This window comes from Centruroides vittatus, unplaced genomic scaffold (assembly GCF_030686945.1).
Source record: "Centruroides vittatus isolate TY-2023 unplaced genomic scaffold, ASM3068694v2 contig_18, whole genome shotgun sequence".
Taxonomy (NCBI): domain Eukaryota; kingdom Metazoa; phylum Arthropoda; class Arachnida; order Scorpiones; family Buthidae; genus Centruroides; species Centruroides vittatus.
This window is the reverse complement of record NW_027121101.1, coordinates 4,186,415-4,192,965: the sequence shown is the minus strand read 5'-3', so window position 1 is coordinate 4,192,965 and position 6,551 is coordinate 4,186,415.

The following is a 6,551-nucleotide window of genomic DNA, read 5'->3' as shown; positions in this document are numbered from 1 at the left end:
TAAAAATGTTCCTTCATAGACACAGAGTTGTTCACTATCCAATTCAGTCGAAAGTCCAGGTAGTTCGTTAATCGCATCACGTTCGGGTCACCACTTTGTCATTCGATCCTACTGATCTTTAGAACTAAGCAGACAAACACGAACAGTAACAAAAAAACTTTATTAAAAAGGTGAGAACTGTCACCGACATCCTCGGCCAACATCCAGGCAAAAACCCGCGAACTTTCGCGCCTCTTTTTTTTACAAGTTGCCAGCCAACATCTCGTTGGCAAGTGTTGCCAGGCAGTGTTCGGGATCTCTGGCGCTGGCGGCCACAAGATAAAATGTATTGATAAGTTTTATAAAAAATATTTGTAACTGTTAATAACGAATAACAACTTCATTAAGTCCGACCTCTCTCGAGATATGACACATGATATTTAACTACCAGAATTTAATAGCATCAATGCTCCTTCCTTATACACAAGCTATCATGCTAAATTTCGTTTCTTATAGACGCCAACACACAAACATACACAGAATACTTTTTCCTGTTTTATGGACTTTTTTTAAACTCTTTCCACTCTGTGGGCACTAAGAGAGCCTCTTTAAGCAAGCCAATTAATGGGTTCGACCAGGCCCACAATGAGGCGGCCGGGTGATGAGGAATGGGGTCTGACATATCCGGTTGGATCACTTCCCAAAAATTCCTGTGAATTTTTCGGCCGTCCGGATTCGATCCCGGGTCCCCCAATGCGGTAGGCTGCCATCTTGACCGCTCGGCCACCCAGCCCACCTTTTTTTGGACTTGTTTGGGTTCAGGTCTCAAAACCTGGAGATTTGCAAAAATCTGTGAGAGTTATGGCGCGACTATGGAGACGCGAATTTGGTAGCGAAACTTAAAAAAAAAAAAAAACTAAACAGGGTCATTTTGACTCACACCATCTCAGTTAAGGGTTAAAACTCTTCCTTTTCTTCTCACACTTTTGCACAACAAATTAAAATATTCTAGCTCGTTGCCTTTATACGACACAAATGTCACGCTCCTTGAAAAAAGGAAAATAGCGGACGCGTATTAAATTTTTTTTCAACATGGCATCACTACGGCCCCTCTATGTAGTATATTCTAGCTCGTTGTCACGGTCGCATACTTTACAGAATATAAAAAAGTTTATAACTACTAGAGGTCGCCACCACAACGACTAAAAAACATCTACGGGACGCAGCGTTTCAGTAAAAGAAACAGACGACGTGAAGTAATTATTTTTATAAATTTAAAAAAATAAGGAATAAATTATTTCTGTTTTTATCATTAGTTGAAAGGGAAATTTACTATATCTTTGCTCTCGACAGATAAAATGTTATTATTAATTACTTAAAAGTCGTCGAAATATTTAAAAAATTAGCTTTATCGAATATTTTAAATCGAGAAATTTCCAATCAAATTTTCGTTCTTTCCTCGTGATAAAGTTCGATTTATTCATTTTGGTCGCAACGTTAAAAAGTATTCGAAGAAAACGAATTAATTTTTGTGGAATAAATTACGGAAATTTAGTAACTATTATATTTTTATGTATAATACGTCCACAATAACTTGAAAAAATTTAAAATTTTCTAGTTCAGATAACGAAAGACAGCGATAGAAGAGTACAAAATGGAAGACGACAACTGGGAGAATGTCAGCTGCAAAAAGGACGAGAAAACCTCGGTTACTACCGAAAGATTGGAGACACGTAGTACAGATTTGATGGCACTTTCACAAAAATCGAAAAGTGCCTCCAGACCATTCTGTGCTGCATCAACTTCTAATGCTTCTAAACAACCTACTGCAAATACAACGGAAGATCGAATTATTTGGCCTTCCTTCCGTACTTCATCTAACAACGTTGAAAATAATGCTGACTGTACGTCCCCATTCAATAATTTCTGTGAAGTAGAAAGGTTTGACTTCTTTTTATCCTAATTAAAAGCTATCTTAATAATGGATCAACTGGATGAAACCCTAAATATGTAGAAAAATTAACACCTTACTACAGTATAAGGTCTAATATTCAGATATTATTTCGTTGAAACCGAATACATAACTCGCCATATTTATAATTTATGTATCGTATCGTAACAGGAAAGGATTTGGAAATGGTCTGTCTAGTCAAGGTCGTCTTCAATTCCTTTACTTCTGGTCCGTGAAAATGCTTCTCAATATCAAGCGCGTATGCTGATAAGAAGGTGTTGATTTTCTATATATTGAAGGAGATTTTCATTATTATTTTGTGTTAAAAAATTTTACAGAAATAGACCTGCGTATTGTCGAAGAAGTGGATTTTATCCTGTTAAACGTGGATATAGACCTTCGTCACAACATTACAGAATAAGAAATAATAATAGGGATCAAAGTGTCGAGATACTTAGATTAGAATTAGGCGATATTTTGCGAAAGCAAGATGAAATAAAGTACGCGAATGCGCAACTCTCTCGATGGGCAAGTTACTTTTTTCCGTGAAATAAAAGAATAATTATAATTAATATAGTTAACATTGTATGAAATTTCCATATAGATGGAGCATATATACGAAGAACTTAAAAATAATCAACAAACAGTTAACGAACAACTGAAATTTCTAACTCGACAGTTATTCGAGTTACGAGAGATGAATATCTTAAAAAATGAGGAACAATATATGAGCCTCCGACGAGAGATGGACTTTCATATCCGAGCCTTGCACCAACAACTAGATAAGAAAATTGAAGTAATTAACGACAAAAAAGATTTTGCAGTGATAGAAAATTATAATCTTACAAATGAAATTAAAACTTTGAGAGACGAAAACAGAAACTTGCATAACGCATTAGATTTGGAACGTCAGAAATTGAAAATAATTAGACAAGTAAGTTTTTTCTAGTGGCTTTGAAAATAAATTCACTTTTTATATTAGAATATCGTCATATTTTATGTTGCAAAATGAAATAAAATTTCTTATATTGTTTACATATTTGTATTAACCAAGATCCTCCAAAATGGTCTTGAAAGATCTTTCGAAGAACCAAGCGAAAGATGTAAAAATACTCAACAAAATAAGATCAAAAGTTTAGTGAACTCAAATATAATGGCTGAATTTGTTATACCTTTACGGGATAAAAGAAACTCATTTTTTGAAATAGCAGGTGAATGGTCAAACAATTCATCGCGAAATAAAAATACAAGGTAATATAAACTAATTACATTCTTTGAAATTAAAATATAATTGTGAAGTAAATTCCCAAAATAACTTATTTAACAAAAATTATTTTAAAATGCTAAAATCCTCAAACAGAAAAATTATTAATGAAAATGAATTTCAAGAAAATTCACCATTTATCAGTTTTGAAGAAAAACCGCAGTTATTCCACGAAATTGAAGTTGCAACAACCTCGGAACAAACTGAAAAAAATATAAATTCTGCTAATTCAGAAAACAGAAATAAAATCGCTTCAAATTCTTTGGATTTAGATCTTTGGATCCGTCGAAAAATGATAACAAATAATATTTTCAACGATGTTTCTGAAGGAAAGCCTTCAAATAAAAATATAGAAAATAATCAAGCAAATGGTAACAGCTCAGAGCCGTTACTTAATGAAACATCGTCGGAAGAAGGAAACCCTTCGAGTAGCATTTCGAGCAGATCAACGCCTTCCATCACAACAGAATAGAATAGAGAGCAGATTCTACTTGTCAGCAACGGTGCCAAAATTTACCCAACGATAATGCTGAAGAAATAAATTCCGAATGTCCGATCTTTGTTCGTCAATTTGAAAACGAATATTCTTCTATTGATATTAACGAATGCGTTAACATCAATAGAAGAATAGAGAATGTGCTCTAACGTTTGAGATGCCAAAATCAAAAATATCGTTTATGTCGTTTAACTTTTTGTTCCTCATTCGTAATTATTACATGTATATTGCTAGAGATTTTAATACTCGTTCTTTGGCGTGTTGCATGGAGACATGCATTGTATTATAAAAAAAATTAATAATAGAGTTTTATCAGAAACTAGTTAAATTATATGTATGTTATTCCTTTTTTGCCATCAATAAAAAATATTTACAAAATTCAAAACTAGAAGTTCCTATTAAAGAACGTTAATCGCCATTTCTGTCAATTCTGTCAGATACTCGTCGTCAAAATAAACGGTTTTTGTCAGATACTCGTCGTCTTTGTCTCTATAGCCACCATCCATGTACGAATGAACCCTAGACCATTAATGACGCGCAATTAACTGATTGCCCCTGTAAGTCGGCTTCTTACAGAAACACAGCTTCCCTATCATCAAATGTCACGGCACGCCACTGAAATGCACTTGGCGTAGTAATAAACACACAAGCTCAACAATTTGCACTCAAATATCGAATAACAATTCTTTGTGATCAACAGGATGCAGCTGAGAACTGAAAAATCGCATTTATTTGTCGGACTTCATAAAAGATACCGGATGCGAGTGCATCCCTGCGCGATGCAAAATAAAAACAATCGAGCTCCAATTGATGTATTTAGGGTCAATGTGGGAAAATATTAGAGTTGTGAAATTTGACTTAATCTATGTCTGATCTGTCCTGTACTAATACAAAATAAAGTTTATTTAGTGCTTTTTAACATATAACTTTTCTGAACGAAAATGACCATGGTTTCATTGAGTCTTTTTAATTTTTAAGAATCACTACAAAAATAGGTGCAAAAACTTTTCTGTCTGTAACTTTTGCTCTGTATGTCTGCAAAAGACATGGATATTTAATTAGAAATTTGTATGTAGTATTTCAGCTGCTAGTTGTTTTTATAGCATATAATCTATATAAATAAAAATGTAATGTTCGTTTGTTCCTAATAGCTAATCTCCGAAACTTCTTCACCGATTCCTTTGAAATTTTCAAACAACGTTGCAATCGAATACGGGCGTGTTTTTATAATATACATGTCGAAATTCTCCCCACTGAGGGGGAGGGACAGGATTAAGGTTTACCGTGAAGAACTCGGCTTCTATTATACTATTTTAGATGCGGTTTTTTGTATTTTCGATTGTGTTTTAATAGAGTACATCAAGAGAATGTACACTAAGAAGGGATTTTTCGAAATCCCCCCGGGGGAAAGTGTTATACATTTATAATAGATACATTTTGAGCCACAGCAACGCGCAGCTGGATCTGCTAGTAATAAAAACAACTAGCAGCAAACGCAAATGATGATATTATCATCTTTTGTTCAAGTTTTGTGCATTTCAAAACGAGATAAAAAATAAGACACACCAGATTTTATTCACCAGTCATTAATTTCCATGAAACTTTTTTACTTTAGTTGTGCTGTATCATAGTAAAAATATTTCTTTGTTGTTTTAGGTGAGAGTTTTGAATGAAATAATAAAAATGCCAAACAATTATCAGAGAAAAAACTAAAAAGTAGGGTCAATGTGGGTAAATGTGAGACACTTTTCAAAACTGATGAATATTTAATCTTATCTACTTACTTCTAAATATCATGGAGCAATATTTTGTACAAAAATGTCTTGCATTTAAAGATAATTCCTTTTGCTTTAAGAAAGTTCTATAGTAATTTTTGTTTATTAGAATTAAAGTATTGTACATGGAAATGAATAATCAAACTTAAATATTGTAAGTGGAAAGAAATTAATAATAATATGTAAACAATAATTTGAAAACAAGTAAAAAAAAGTATTTCCTCTAGTACAGCATTCAACTTAACTCCATGGTTAAAAGCTGACACGAACCGCTTAAGTCCATTATCACAAAGAGTAACAAAAAAAGACCACTACAATAAGCAAAGAATAACTTTTCAGGCATATTTCCAAAAATTCATTGCCACAAATGTGGTATCTCTCTCAAAAACTAGTTTTTGATGCCTCCTGTAAAGTAGGTAGTTTGGAGATACAAAGTTTGTGAACTAGGTCAATGATATCACAAATTCAATGAAAACACAGTACAGTCTCTCACAGTCAAACGACAGCCATGGGGATTGGTAGATGCTGGATAAATGTAGTTTCTGTATGCTTGAGAGTTACTATTAAAAATAGACCTAATACTATACCCCGTAAGATTACCATACCATAAACTCTGTATTGACTTCATATTAATATTGAAAGATAATTAAAGACAATATAAAACAAGATAAAACAATTAAAGACAAATTTAACTTAATGAAATACAGTTTTGTGAATGCAGTGTGTAATTTTACTTAAATGGCAGTGGGAGACAAACACATGGGCATGAATTGTGGGCTTACAGTGTGGCATGCCAAGTTTAAACTTACATTTCTGTTAGAAAATTGATTATATTTTAATTTTTATTTAAAGTATTATTTTTTCATTTTTTTTTTTTTTTGCCAGTTGCCAGAGTCCCAGTTAACGGAGAGTGTACTGTATTTGGCTTTAACTCCGTTTTGAATGCAATAATGTTCTAAAAATAAGATGAAAAAGTAATCTTAGTAACTAAATCTGTAAAAATATAACATTTAACTCAAAACACAAAAAAATATTATTAACTAAGAAGTAAATCTACTTCAAGTTGATTTTTTTTACTATGAAAAT